A 13,988-nucleotide genomic window follows, 5' to 3' on the forward strand; every position below is an offset into this window, starting at 1 on the left:
CAGCGCTCTGTGAACAACTCAAGGATGCAATTTCCTTCCATTTTACTGCTCTGCCCCTTGAAGGTTGGGTCAGCATCCCATCTGTGTGCCAGCTGGCATGATTGGAGAAGAGGCAGTTTAGGGTAAGGTACTTCCTTTAAGCAAGTATTGTGCAAATTGTACATATTGTCACCTGTAGGCTCCACGATGAAAACAAAGTCACATGGCCAAACCCAGCCACAAGGCAGCATGGGAAATGTAGTCTTCAGACAGGTGGCCATGCTGCTGCTGCTGCTGCTAAGTCGCTTCAGTCGAGTCCGACTCTGTGTGACCCCATTGATGGCAGCCCACCAGGCTCCCCCGTCCCTGGGATTCTCCAGGCAAGAACACTGGAGTGGGTTGCCATTTCCTTCTCCAATGCATGAAAGTGAAAAGTGAAAGTGAAGTCGCTCAGTTGTGTCCCACTCTCCGAGACCCCATGGACTGCAGCCTACCAGGCTCCACCATCCATGGGATTTTCTAGGCAAGAGTACTGGAGTGGGGTGCCATTGCCTTCTCCGAAGGTGGCCATGAACCTAGCTAAAACTCAACTCCAGTGAAAGAAGAGGAAAATAAATTTGGAAGGGAAGGGGAACCAGCCGCTTACCATACATAGATATGTAGACCCTACATATAAATCAGTTTCTGGTTTCTGCATTGGGGGGCGTGTGTGTGTAGGCTCTCTGTTGAATAATATCTATGATTAGAATGCAAGTTAAAATGACTTTAAAGCTTGATATCTCATCAATTATTTTGTGCCTGCTGATAATACTGCCTCTTTAATAACAGGGTTAGTAAATGGATAGTTGCTTTATATTAGGTGAGCACATTCTGAAATTATATATAAGATTTGTTGAGTACTGGAAGGAATGCTGTGAGCACGGATTGTTGGGTCACCAAGTATCCCTCTCCCAATCTGACAAATGTATGTGTATGCCTGTGTTCAGTCATGTCCCATTCTTTTCGATCCCATGGACTGTAGCCCACCAAGCTCCTTTGTCCATGGGATTTTCCAGACAAGACTTCTGGAATGGGTTGCCATTTCCTACTCCAGGGGACCCAGGGACCGAAAGTGTGTCTTTTGCATCACCTGCATTGTCAGACAGATTCTTTACCACTGTGCCACCTGGGAAGCCCTAATCCAACAAATAGCCATGAGCTTCCCTGTTCCTCCCCTTGTGGTTGTCAATGGGTGAGGGGGATACTTCACAAGTGCCTTCTAAGGAAAGCTACCTTAAGTAGTTCTCTCTGCATGCAACTACTCAGGCTTGGTACTACCTTGGTGAAGATTCCATCTGATGACCTCAGCCCTGGGGCCCCAGTAACATTGTTGCCATAATCTTGGCTCTCTCTGCACTAGTGCTGAATAGAAATATGGATGCAGTGTTTTGGGGGAGAAAGAAAGAGAAGCTTTATTTCTTTGCCTGGTAAAGAAGGAACAAGCCTACTAGCACCTCAAGAACTGTGTCCCACCCCTTCCCTGGGGAATTAACAGAGGTTTTATAGTTGGTGCTCATGGTTTGGGGTAGGTGATAATGATCAAAGTAATGAAGGTCTTACTTTATTCCTCTTGCTGCAGAGTGTTGAGACTGCCACTACTGGCGTCAGGCAACTTGGTGACTCGGTCTGTTGTCTCTGGGGTTATTGGCCTGTGACCGTCCTTCCGAAAGGAAGAATTCTATAGGAGATTGTTACAAGGGAGTGTGGGGGAATGTGAACAGCAGGTGCAGGGTATAACTCACATAGAGTCAGAGCATGATTAAGGAATTTTGTGAAAGACAAGCCTTGCTAGTGCACCGTGAACTGGTAGTAGTTAAAATAAAACTAGGATTGCTTAACTCTTTCAGGCCTGTTGATGCTGTTTCTCCAGCCTGTTCATTGTTTCCTTATTTTACTTGTTTATCAGAAAAGTCTCATTTCTAGTTTAGAAAGAAGTCTCATTTCTATTTTTGCTGCAACAGCATGACGTGTGTCTTCCTGTTTGTCGTCGGAGACTAGAAATGGTTTCTAGCCTGATCAGACCCTGACTGACGAGATGTCCTACACCATTGGGTTTTTATAATTCTGCTGCTGCTGCTGCTAAGTCGCTTCAGTCGTGTCTGACTCTGTGCGACCCCAGAGACGGAAGCCCATCAGGCTCCCCCGTCCCTGGGATTCTCCAGGCAAGAACACTGGAGTGGGTTGCCATTTCCTTCTCCAATGCATGAAAGGGAAAAGAGAAAGTGAAGTCGCTCAGTCGTGTCAGACTCTTAGCGACCCCATGGACTGCAGCCCACCAGGCTCCTCCATCCATAGGATTTTCCAGGCAAGAGTACTGGAAGTGGGGTGCCATTGCCTTCTCCGTTTTATGATTCTAGCTATGATCAAAGACTAACTAGTTGCCTTTTAATTCCAATTCTCAATTCTCTTAGAAAAGAGAAACTGGCTTTGTTCGTTTCAGGTTCTTGATGGGGATTTGAGGTGGGGAGAAGGGAGAGGTGATTGAAGGTTAGTTGGAAATATTTATTAAAAACTACATGAACAACAACAAAAAAAAACACTACATGAACAGCCCCCACAGTATCTGCTACAGGAACACATGGGGAGGGGGAGACTCAAATGGCCCATGTTTAGTAATTTTTATTATTAACATAACAATCTTTATTATATTCTCAATTATGTTTGTACTCAAAGTAACTGTTAATCTTTCTTATTTTCTTAATAGTGAAAGGCTTTAAGGATGTTGTTATCCCTGCATGGGGTTAGCTGCATTTTAACAGTGGGTCTGGGAGATGGAAAGGTTTTAAAAAAAAAATGTAAAATACCAGAGAATGAGAGAAGTTAGTTGTTTTTGAGCTGATTTGTATCTCTGACCTGTAGCTCTAGCCTGAGGGTGGGCCAGGTGAAATCCTAGAATGGGGGTAGGTTTCAGTTCAGGCCCTCAGGGAGGGAGACACCAAGATGGGAGTGGATGTACAAAAATTTGAGAGAATACCAGTGAAGGATAAAAGGAAGGAAGCAGGGGCAGGGGGAGAGACCACGATGATGCAGGTGTGACACCTGTGAAAGTTCAAAGGGAAGGAAGGAAAGCTTAATTAAGAAAGCCCCAAGACTGCAGGCAGTTCTTTTTTTTTTTTCATTTATTTTTATTAGTTGGAGGCTAATTACTTTACAATATTGTAGTGGTTTTTTGCCATACATTGACATGAATCAGCCATGGAGTTACATGTGTTCCCCATCCTGATCCCCCCTCCCACCTCCCTCCCCATCCCATCCCTCTGGGTCTTCCCAGTGCACCAGCCCTGAGCACTTGTCTCATGCATCCAACCTGGACTGGCGATCTGTTTCACACTTGATAGTATATTTGTTTCAATGCTATTCTCTCAGAACATCCCACCCTCGCCTTCTCCCACAGAGTCCCAAAGTCTGTTCTGTCCATCTGTGTCTCTTTCTCTGTTTTGCATATAGGGTTATCGTTACCATCTTTTTAAATTCCATATATATGCATTAGTATACTGTATTGGTCTTTATCTTTCTGACTTACTTCACTCTGTATAATAGGCTCCAGTTTCATCCATCTCATTAGAACTGATTCAAATGAATTCTTTTTAATGGCTGAGTAATATTCCATGGTGTATATGTACTACAGCTTCCTTAACCATTCGTCTGCTGATGGGCATCTAGGTTGCTTCCATGTCCTGGCTATTATAAACAGTGCTGCGATGAACACTGGGGTGCACGTGTCTCTTTCAAATCTGGTTTCCTCAGTGTGTATGCTCAGGTGTGGGATTGCTGGGTCATATGGCAGTTCTATTTCCAGTTTTTTAAGGAATCTCCACACTGTTCTCCATAGCAGCTGTACTAGTTTGCATTCCCACCAACAGTGTAAGAGGGTTCCCTTTTCTCCACACCCTCTCCAGCATTTATTGCTTGTAGACTTTTGGATAGCAGCTATCCTGACTGGCGTGTAATGGTACCTCATTGTGGTTTTGATTTGCATTTCTTTGATAATGAGTGATGTTGAGCATCTTTTCATGTGTTTGTTAGCCATCTGTACGTCTTCTTTGGAGAAATGTCTGTTTAGTTCTTTGGCCCATTTTTTGATTGGGTCATTTATTTTTCTGGAATTGAGCTTCAGGGGTTGCTTGTATATTTTTGAGATTAATCCTTTGTCTGTTGCTTTGTTTACTATTATTTTCTCCCATTCTGAAGGCTGTGTTTTCACCTTGTTTACAGTTTCCTTTGTTGTGTGCAGGCAGTTCTGAGACAGCTTGGTCAGACCCGTTGGGAATCCTTGAGCCAAAGCTGCCCATTAGAGGAAACCTGCTTTAGCCCAGGGGGAGTGTGGTCTCATGAACACAATGAGGGATTCGAGGTCAGAGAGAGTCTTATCTAAGTCATAGGGGGGAAGGATTGTTCTTTGCTATAAGCCATTTCCCAGAATACAATCAGGTGGGGGGATTTCCTAATAGTCTCTCTTTTCCCTGAGTACAGGTTCTGGTAAATTTCAATGTTGTCACTGCAAAGCCTGTTTTTAAGGCCTAGACTTGGAACAGACTTTTTAAAAAATTGTTGAAAGCAGTGACAGGTCCAGCCCACATCCAAGAGGAGATTACACAAGAGCATGACTCTTAGGGAGGCATGGTTCTGTGTGGGCCACCAAAATAACAGTGTTCCTGAGATGAACCTTGGACTAGATACAGTGAAATGTTACTGGCATATCTGAGGTGGCAGCTGCAATTGTTGGGTGGGATCCATCCACAGGTGTATCCACTGGTAGGTGCAGAGAAGAGCCCATCAACATTGCAAACACATGAGAGTAGGCTGTGATTTTCCTGCTCCTCAAAACCCTGTGTTAACACTGTTATACGTGTGTATGTGTGTATATTCAGCTGTTCAGTCGTGTCTGACTCTTTCCCCATAAAACCCTCCAGGCTTCTCTGCGCATGGAATTTTCCAAGCAAGAATACTAGAGTGGGTTGCCATATCTTATTCGATCAAAATTTCTCTCAACAGGGGTTCTGTTGCTGAACAACATCTCAATATTCACTGGTTTAACAGTAACGATGACTCATCTAGGCAGAGCTACCAGTTAGTTAGTTTTTACTTTATTTAGTTTTTCCTGATTATCTGGCACAGGGAACTCACTTAACCTGTCCTGCTTTGACAACCAAAAGGGCCAACAGACAATGAGGGGACTCCGCTTAAGGGGAAGGTTTGTCTGTTCTCGGAACATCAGTCTTCCACCAGGGATCTTCCTCTGAAGCCAGCTAACCTTTGGAGATCTGACCTTTTGCTGCCTTGGTTTTCAGGACTCAACATTATCAATTTCCATGAGGCTCTTTGTGAAGATATGTAATAAAAGACCATAAATCTCTGTAACTAGGTGAAGCATTTACCACTCTAATTAGCAATCCCATTCAAAGCCTTTTCATTCAAAGGCTTTCAAATCGGGGGAACAAGCAAACAGCATCCCGCTGTTTAAATCACGACTAAAAGCAAGCGGAGGACAATAAAGCACAGGATTTACGCAGTCAGTCATCAAACCTTTGCGGAGATAGCACAATGTTAAAGACAGATACTGTCCTAAGTTATGAGGTAACATAAAATCCAAGCCTAGTACTGTGGTTTGTAAAAAATAACGTGTATTATTTCTCGACGGGTTATACTAAAGTGAACAGTGAAGTGAAAGTCGCTTAGTCATGTCCGACTCTTTGCGACCCGAAAGACTGCAGCCCACCAGGTTCCTCTGTTCATGAGATTCTCCAGGCCAGAATACTGGAGTGGGTAGCCCTTCCCTTCTTCAGAGGATCTTCCTGACCTAGGGACGGAACCCAGGTCTCCGGCACTGCAGATGGATTCTTTACCAGCTGAGCCACCAGGGAAGCCCCATACTAAAGTAGGTATGCACAAACTACTAATGACTCCCAAAGCAGAGTAGGGTACATCTCCGAGAGGAAGTGACAGAGTGGCTGGGTATTGAAGCATGAATAGGAGTCCACTCAGCTACAACAAGGCCATGTCACAGGCCACAGGAAATGCAAATTCTCAGGTAGGAGGGACAGCTTTTCAGACGGCCTCACCCTGGGAAGGTGGTGGTGAGCAGGAGGGTCTGACATCCCGGGGGCGTATTCTCAGCCTCCAGCTGCGCGCCAGCAGAGCGGGGCCGGCGGTGTGGAAGGTAAAGAGGGCAAAGGGAAGGAAGGGAAACGGGAAAGAAAGCCAAAGGGGACCTCCCGCGCATGCGCGCCGGCAGTCACGGCGGACCACCAGGCCCGCGGCTCGCGCTCAGCCTCGCGCCTCGCGGGCTCCACAGGCCCCACAGGCCCCTAGAACGTCGCGCGCGCGCGCGCGCAGTGTGCGGGCCCGGCGGGCGCATGCGCACAAGGGCGCGGGCGCCCGCGCCGCGGGGTGCTTAGAGGTGGAGCGCGCCGAGGGCGCGCGGCGGGGGGCGGCCGCCGTTACGGCGTGGGCGTGGTCACGTGGCCGCCGGCCCCCGCGGCCCTCCCCCCCCCCCGCCCCCCCCGGCCTGTTCCCTCTCTGGTCGGGTCAGGCGCGGCCGGCCCTGCGAGCGCCCGGCAGAGGCTGAGGGAGAGAAAGAGAGGAGGGGAGGAGGACTCAGGGCGTAGGAGCCGGAGAGCCCTCCCGCGCCACAGGTAACGCGAAAGGACGACGGCGCTGACGGCCGTAAAGCAGCTCGGGCGCCCTGAGCGCCTCCGCCCTCCTCCAGTGCAGCCCCCGCGGGCAGTCGCTCCCGCCCGGCCTCCCCTCAGCGTCTCCGGACGCGTCCAGCCCCACCTCGCGCCGCCGCCGCCTCCCCCCGGGCGGGCCTGAGGTGTCGCCGCCGCGATGGGGGCTCGCAGCGCCCCCCGCGTGTGCGCGTCCCGGGCGGGGGGCGGGGGGCTGGAGACGGGGCTCCCTCGCCCCGGGGCGCGGGGCTGAGGCGCTGCCCCCCGGTCTGCCGCCCGCCTCCCCGCCCGGTGGGGTCTCGGGTGCGACCAGGCTGAGCGCCGCGGCCGAGCCGGGCTCCACTTCCTCCTTGGTCGATTTCCTGGTACCTTTCGGCCCCTTCGCGGGCCGGAAGCCAGACGGGCTTGGAGCCCCCAAACCTTGTAAAACGCATTCTCTAGGAGAGAAGAAAGCCTTCCCTCCTCTCTCAGGAGGGAAACGTGAGCTTGTTTGAGTACGGCTTAAGTTTCCTTCACCTGTAGGAACATGCAAGTCGAGGCCTTTCAGGATGTGAGAAAAACTTTGCAGAGGGTGAACACTGATTTTTTGTTTTGTTTTGTTTTTTGGTAACACCCCATCCCACCCCCCTCCTTATTCCAGGAAAAAGGAGTTCTAACCTCTACAACAATTTCTTGAGTCTACAAGTGACCAAAAATATGTTCAGTACTACCTATTAAATAGTTCCGTTTCTAGGATATATGTTTAAAGTTCACATCTTTTAGATTTTTTGGGGGGAATAATTTTCTGGAAAGTTTAACTGCTGCTGCTAAGTCGTTTCAGTCGTGTCCGACTCTGTGTGACCCCATAGACGGCAGCCCACCAGCCTCCTCCGTCCCCGGGATTCTCCAGGCAAGAACATTGGAGTGGGTTGCCATTTCCTTCTCCAGGAAGGTTTAACTAGCCAACTCCAAATTCTAAATACCGAAATTTTAGAATGCATGTTGCACAACTTTGGGCCGGTGGTTTTATTTCTAGACCTAGTCATTCTTTTTTATTCTTTGTCCCACAATATACAGCCCCAATATATTATCATGTATTCACTATATATAATAATATAAACATGCCGCTGTTTGTACACAGATACTGACTTAGCATTAAATGTAGGCATTGTTGAAAGTAAACTTTTGAGCACCTTTGATACCAGTGATAAATTAATTTATGTATTAATTGTCTTGAGGAACTTTTCTGATTCCATGTCTTGGTAGTTTTCATAGTTTGTCTCTAAATTCAGTTGTAAACTAGAGCATTTTTCTACAGCTATTTGCTGTAGAGTCCTGTAGAGTGGTTCTTCTCAAACTTTAATGTGCCTGGGAGTCCCTTGAGGCTCCTGTTTAAAAATGCAAATTCTGAGTTGCAGCTTGGTATTTTGTGTTTCTTATAAACTGCTTGTGGCTGGAGGAGGAACCATTCTTGAGTAGCAAGGATGTATATTACTTGTTTGCTAAGAAATGAAATATATCAGTGAATAAGTGCCTTTTAATAATTCACTTTTGGTGTAGAGGTGGCTTGAGGTAAGAGACAAATGGCAGGATGAACTGAGAGAGCTTGCTTTGGGAAATCCCTTTGCAGAAGAAGCCAAGTCCAGGTCCCAGGGGAAGGGATAGCAGAACTGGGAGAACTCCCTCAACGGGGAAGAGTGCAGGTACCATCTGTACATGCTGTGTGCTGCCTGCATCACCAGGCCTGCAAGTATTCCATGGAAGCTTTGTGTACTTCTCCCTGAAGAACTTGCTCAGCAGTGGGTGGTTGGATCTTTAATCAACATAAAGACTGCATCATACTCTTTGGGATGAAAGTTTCTTTTATTGGTGAACGAATTGAGTGTGTGCTCCTGTCACTTATTCAAATACAGCCTCAGCTGAGTAGCACATGCCTGAGCCTTGGAAGCAAACTTGTGAAAAATTTGGAGTCTCCACCTGTTGATTTTCCCTAAATATTAAAAAATGAAATTGAAAAGTTTACATTTAAAAAAATGTAAATTGAAAAGTTATAGTTGTCACAGGTAACTTCATATAGTTCATGTACATAAAAATGGTTCTTAAGTGTAGAAAAACTTTATGGAAGTATAACATCAACTACTTTTAGCACTGTGGTTTTTACAGTTTTCATTCTCGTCCTTACTTACCGTTGTTTCTTTTCTTGTTAAATATTATGACAGTACTTTCTTTCCTTCCAGTTTTATTGACATAATTGATAAACAGCATGGTAAAGAATATGCCTGCAGTGTAGGAGACTTGGTTTCCATCCCTGGGTTGGGAAGATCCCCTGTAGGAGGGCATGGTAACCTACTCCAGTAGTCCTTCCTGGAGAATCCCATGGACAGAGGAGCCTGGTGGGTTACAGTCCATGGGGTTACAAAGAGTCAAACATGACTGAGTGACTAACACACTATATAAATTTAAGGTGTAGTGCATAATGATTTAACTTACATCATGAAGTGATTATTACAGTAAGTTTAGTGAACATACATCATCTCATGTAGAAATTAAAGAGAAATTTTTTTCCCATGTGATGAGACCTCTTAGGATTTATTCTTAACAGCTTTCCTGTATACTGTAAAACAGTGTTAACTATATTTATTGTGCTGTACATTATATCCCTAGTACTTATTTGTCTTATCACTGGATGTTTGTACCATTTGTCTGTCTTCATCCAGTTCTCCCATCTCTTTACCCCTGGCTCTGTTAAACACAAAGCTTGATCTCTTTTTCTGTAAATTTATTTTTGAAGTATAATTGACCCACAACACTGTTATTACCTGTTACACAACATCTAGTTGCAATATGTCACCCTACAAAGATATTATATAGTTATTAACTATATTGCTCACACTGTTCATTTATTTTGCAACTGGAAACTTGTACCTCTTAATCTCTCTCCCTGTTTCATTCCTCTTCCCACATCTCTTGCAACCACCTATTTGTTCTCTGTATGTATATACCTCTGTTTTGATTTTGTTAAAAATTAAATGTTTGGTCATTTGATTTTGTTTTTTAGATTTTGCATATAAGTGAAATTATGCAGTATTTGTCTTTCTCTCTCTGACTCATTTCACTTAGTATAATATTTTCCAGTTTATTTTGAATGGCAAGATTCCTTTTCATGGCTTAGTAATATTCCATTCATGTTTTTGTTTTCTTCAGATAAATATCCTAGAGTGGAATTGCTGGATCTTTGGTACTTTTAATTTTTTGAGGAATCCACAAAGGTTCCTTTTTTCCCACATCCTCACCAACACTTGTTATTTGTTTTCTTTTTGATCATAGCCGTTCTGACTGATGTGAGGTGATATCTCAGTGTGGTTTTGATTTGCGTTTCTCTGATGATTAGTGATGTTGACCATGTTTTCATTTCCCTGTTGGCTATATCATCTTTGGAAAAAATATCTGTTGCGATCTTGTGTACATGTTTTGATCAGGTTGTTTGCTTTTAGATATTGAATTGTATGGGTTCTTTTTAAGTTTTGGGTATTACACCCTGTATCAGATAAATGATTTGGAAATATCTCCTATTCATTAGGCAGTGTTTTCATTTTATTAATAAATGTGATAGAGGATGAGATGGCTGGGTGGCATCACCGACTTGATGGACATGAGTTTGAGTAACCTCTGGGAGTTGGTGATAGACAGGGAGGCCTGATGTGCTGCGATTCATGGGGTTGCAAAGAGTCGAACACTACTGAGTGACTGAACTGAACTGAACTGAACCATCTTGTTGGGGCTTCTCCTTTGTCCTTGGACATGGGGTATCTTTTTTTCTGGTGGGATCCAACATTCTCCTGTTCATGGTTGTTCAGCGGTTAGTTATAGTTTTGGAATTCTCACAGGAGAAGATGAGCCCACGCCCCCTCTGCCATCTTGGTAGCTCTGACTTGTCTGATAGCTAGAGTGGTGGTATAGACCAAGAAGAGAAGGATGTAATAGAGGAAACTCTGGAAGACTGGTGTACTGGCATGGAACTCTTCTGACAGGTACTTGCTGGTCAAGCTAATCCCACAAATAAGAGGGATAACACCTGGCCTAGAGCCACAGAGATTACCATCTCCTTGTTCAGCACTTTGCGGACCCTCTTGCGCACACTGGCCAGGAATGAGGCAGACAGGCTCCCGCTGCTGCGCCGTTTCCCTCAGTCAGCAGGTTCTCGATGGTGGTCACCTCATGGTTCATGAGGATCATTGCCATGGAAGCATGGCGTGGCAGTGATAAGAATGTCTGTGCCGGGGAACTGTGTGGAGGACACGGTCCAGCGACCATGGCCTGGGAAGGCGGTGCTACTGGCCAAGCAGTGAGGCACTGGTCATGGCAGATACCCTCTTCCCACAGCACAAGAGAGGGCTCTACACAGGGACATCTCCATATGGTCAGTACAGAGATCAGATTGATTATATGCTTTGCAGCCAAAGATGGAGAAGCTCTATATCGTCAGCAAAAACAAGACCAGGAGCTGACTGTGGCTCAGATCATGAACTCCTTATTGCAAAATTCAGACTTCAATTGAAGAAAGTAGAGAAAACCACTAGACCATTCCAGGTATGACCTAAATCATATCCTCTACAATTATACAGTGGAAGTGACAAATAGATTCCAGGAATTAGATCTGATAGAGGGTCTAAAGACGGTCTGAGGGATGGAGGTTCGTGACACTGTACAGGAGAAGGTGACCAAAACCACCCCCAAGAAGAAGAAATGCAAAAAGGCAAGATGGCTGTCTAGGGGGCCTTACGAATACTGAGCAAACAAAGAAGAGACGTGAAGAGCAAAGGAGAGTAGGAAACACGTGTCCATCTGAGTGAGTTCCAAAGAACAGCAAGGAGAGAGAGCTTTCCTCAGTGATCAGTGCAAAGAAATAGAGGAAAATAATAGAGTAGGAAAGACTAAAGCTCCCTTCAAGAAAATTAGAGATACAAAGAGAACACTTCATGCAAAGATGGACACATTAAAGAACAGAAATGGTACAGACCTAACAAAAGCCCAGATATTAAGAAGAGATGGCAGGAATACACAGAAGAAGTATACAAAAAAAAAAAAAAAAATCTTAATGACACACATAAACACAATGGTGTGATCACACACCTAGAGCCAGATATCCTGGAATGCGAAGTCAAGGGGGCCTTAGGAAGCATCACTTTGGACAAAGCTAGTGGAGGTGATGGAATTCCAGTTGAGCTATTTCAAATCCTAGAAGATGGTGCTGTTCAAATGCTGCACTCAATATGCCAGCAAATTTGGAGAACTCAGCAGTGGCCACAGGACTGGAAAAGATCAGTTTTCATTCCAATTCGGAAGAAAGGCAATGCCAAAGAATGTTCAAAATACTGTACGATTGCATTCTTCTCACATGTTAGCAAAGTAATGCTCAGAATTCTCCAAGCCAGGCTTCAACATTACTTGAACTGAGAACTTCCAGGTGTTCAAGCTGGACTTAGAAAAGGCAGAGGAACCAGAGATCAAATTGCCAACATCTGATGGGTCAGAGAAAAAGCAGGAGTTCCAGAAAAACATCTGCTTCATTGGTTATGCTGCAGCCTTTGACTGTGTGGCTCACAACAAACCGTGGGAATTTCTTCAAGAGATGGGAATAGCAGACTACCTGACCTGCCTCCTGAGAAACCTGTATGCAGATCAAGAAGCAGCAGTTAGAACTGGACATGAACAATGGAATGGTTCCAAAATGGACAAGTAGTATGTCAGGGCTGTATATTGTCACTTTGCTTTTTTAACTTAGATGAGAGTACATCATGTGAAATGTTCTGCTGCTTGAAGCACAAGCTGGAATCCAGATTGCCAAGAGAAATATCAATAACCTCAGATGTGCAGATGACACCAACCTTATGGCAGAAAGCGAAGAAGAACTAAAAAGCCTCTTGATGAAAATGAAAGATGAGAGTGAGAAATCTGGCTTAAAACTCAACATTCAAAAAACTAAGATCATGGCATCCGGTCCCATCACTTCATGGCAAATAGATGGTGGCAACAATGGAGAAAGTGACAATTATTTTCTTGGGCTCCAAAATCACTGTAGAAGGTGACTGCAGCCACAAAATTTAAAGGCGCTTGCTCTTTGGAAGAAAAGCTGTGGCAAACCTAGATAGCATATTAAAAATCAGAGACATTACTTTATCAACAAAGGTCCATCTAGTCAAAGCTATGGTTTTTCCAGTAGTTATGTATGGATGTGAGAGTTGGACCATAAAGAAAGCTGAACGCTGAAGAATTGATGCTTTTGAACTGTGGTGTTGGAGAAGACTCTTGAGAGCCCCTTGGACAGCAGAAAGATCAAACCAGTCAATCCTAAAGGAAATCAATTCTGAATATTCATTGGAGGGACTGATGCTGAAGCTGAAGCTCCAAAACTTTGGCCATCTGATGCAAAGAGCCAGCTCATGGGGAAAAAGAAGCCGACTCATGCTGGGACAGATTGAAGGCAGGAAGAGAAGGGGATGACAGAGGATGAGATGGTTGGATGACATCACCGACTCAATGGACATGAGTTTAGGTAAACTCCAGGAGTTGGTGATGGACATGGAGGCCTGGCATGCATGGGGTTGCAAAGAGTCAGACACGACTGAGTGACTGAACTGAACTGTTATCCTTGTCTGGCCTTGGTATCAAGGTAATGTTGGCTTTATGGAATGGGTTCAGAAATGTTTCTCTCTGCAATTTTTTTGGAATAGCTTGTAAAAGATAGATGATAACTCTTCTGGAAGGTTTTGGAAGGATTCATCTATGAAGTTGTCTGACCCTGGACTTTTATTGTCAGGAGTTTTTAAGTTACTGATTCAGCTTCATTAGTGCTAATTTATTTGTTTATATTTTGTATTTCTTCTTGTTTTGTTTGGGAAGTGTACCTTTCTAGGAACTTGTCCATTTCTTTTCTGTTGCCCATTAATTGGTATAATCCATTATGATTCTTTCTCTGGTGTTGGTTGTAACTTTTTTTAAATTTCTGATTTCCATTTGCATGGAGTACCATTTTTCATCCTCTTAACTTTCAGCCTATGTATGTCTTTACATCTGACATGAGTCTCTTTTTAGGCAGCAGGTACATGGGTCCTATTTTGTGTCTATTCAGCCACCCCTTTTGATTGGAGTATTTAGTCCATTTACATTTAAAGTTATTATTCATAGTTGTGTACTTATTGCCATTTTGTAGTTTTTTTTTGTTTTTTTTAAGTAAGTTTTTTGTTTCTGTTTGTCTCCTTTTTATTTGATGACTGTCTTTAGTGTTATTTTTGTGAGTCTTTGCATGTGTATATAGAATAG

At 44.6% G+C, this 13,988-nt stretch overlaps 1 protein-coding gene across 1 annotated transcript in view; it reads left to right on the top strand.

Moving 5' to 3' along the window:
* Positions 1-6,528: 6,528 nt before the first annotated feature.
* TBC1D5 (TBC1 domain family member 5) overlaps positions 6,529-13,988 on the top strand; it is a 567,048-nt gene continuing 559,588 nt past the window's right edge. Inside the window, exon 1 of the mRNA XM_061167253.1 lies at positions 6,529-6,653. The gene's annotated coding sequence lies outside the window, so the exon portion shown is untranslated. The remainder of the gene's footprint in view (positions 6,654-13,988) is intronic.

The sequence above is a fragment of the Dama dama genome, chromosome 19 (genome assembly GCF_033118175.1).
Source record: "Dama dama isolate Ldn47 chromosome 19, ASM3311817v1, whole genome shotgun sequence".
In the NCBI taxonomy this organism is placed as follows: Eukaryota; Metazoa; Chordata; class Mammalia; order Artiodactyla; family Cervidae; genus Dama; species Dama dama.